This window comes from Macrobrachium rosenbergii, chromosome 41 (genome assembly GCF_040412425.1).
Source record: "Macrobrachium rosenbergii isolate ZJJX-2024 chromosome 41, ASM4041242v1, whole genome shotgun sequence".
NCBI lineage: Eukaryota > Metazoa > Arthropoda > Malacostraca > Decapoda > Palaemonidae > Macrobrachium > Macrobrachium rosenbergii.
The window spans coordinates 87,207,525-87,208,963 of record NC_089781.1 but is presented as its reverse complement, the minus strand read 5'-3'; the positions used below and the strand labels follow the sequence as shown (position 1 = coordinate 87,208,963).

The 1,439-nt window shown below is 45.3% G+C and overlaps 1 non-coding gene across 1 annotated transcript; it reads left to right on the top strand.

The window, feature by feature from the left end:
* Positions 1-1,045: 1,045 nt before the first annotated feature.
* TRNAW-CCA (transfer RNA tryptophan (anticodon CCA)) lies at positions 1,046-1,117 on the top strand. The gene has a single exon. It is a non-coding gene; the product is annotated as a tRNA-Trp (tRNA).
* Positions 1,118-1,439: the final 322 nt, after the last annotated feature.

The following is a 1,439-nucleotide window of genomic DNA, read 5'->3' as shown; positions in this document are numbered from 1 at the left end:
TCAATCACTTGTTGACAATAACCTTTCCCTGCGCTTCTTAAATTCATCGTTAAGATAACTCAGTTACTTGTTGACAATAACCTTTCCCTGCACTTTTTAAATTCATCGTTGGGATGATTCAATTACTTGTTAACAGTAACCTTTCCCTGCGCTTCTTAAATTCACCGTCGGGTTACTTAATTACTCGTTAACAGTAAACTTTTCTTGCGCTTCTTAAGGCGCGGATTCCAGCGCAGTGATTACAGTCGCCTAGTTGAGGTCTTTGCATCTCGGTGCCGACGATAAATCAATATTGGAAGAGGGTCATGGCATGCGACGGTTACTCTGGATTGTTCGTGCCAGCGTTTTTCGGCCATGGCTAGGAATATTCCGAGCTGCGATACTTGTTTGCTGGTTTTCGTGACCTGGCACTTATGTCTTTCTTTGCTAGTGGACCTCTGTTTCTTTCACATGGCGTTCTCTCTCTCTCTCTCTCGCTCTCTCTCTCTCTCTCTCTCTCTCTCTCTCTCTCTCTCTCTCTCTCTCTCTCCTACAAGCGCACATTGTCTTTTTATCTTTGGCGTTCATGCACATTCTCTCTCACTCTTTCTCTTTCTCTCTCTCTCTCTCTACGCACGCAGTCTCCATTTCTCATTAGCATACATGCACATTCTCTCTCTCTCTCTCTCTCTCTCTCTCTCTCTCTCTCTCTCTCTCTCTCTCTCTCTCTCTCTCTCTTACACACACACACACACACACACACACACACACACACACACACACACACACACACTTTCTCTCGTTCTCTCTATTATCATTCGCACACAAACAGTAAGCAACAACTAACTACAACAAAATAAAGAAGTTCCCGAGAGACTTGCATACATTGCAGAGCAAACATAGTCAGCTGTCCCGTGGAGAGAGAGAGAGAGAGAGAGAGAGAGAGAGAGAGAGAGAGAGAGAGAGGCACAGTGATATGGTGGTCACAGTGCCACCACCGGCGCGTCCGTGCCAAGACTGCCAGGCGTGAATGGTGAAGTTTTGGTATATTGGCACTTAGTTACCGGGCCTCGTGGCGCAATGGTAGCGCGTCTGACTCCAGATCAGAAGGCTGGGTGTTCGAGTCACTCCGGGGTCACTGTTGTGTTTTTTCTGTGAGGGGTTTCCTTGAGGTCCTGGAAGGGTCGCTGCAGTGATGTTCACGAAGCAGAATGTTTCGTGAGCGTCACGATTTCGTTCGGGAGCAAAAGTTTGGGATGGTATTGCTAGTTTTGGTAGATTCACACGCGGTATTTATTGGCATTTGAATAGTAGGAAGATTGGCTTGGACTACTGTCTTCATAACACCAATCCTCCTGATAACAATTTGGAGTTTATTGTATATTCATGTAGCTTTTGATATTTTCCACGCTGAAGATTTTCACCCAAGAACTGACTATCAGGGTTAAAAATATTAGATA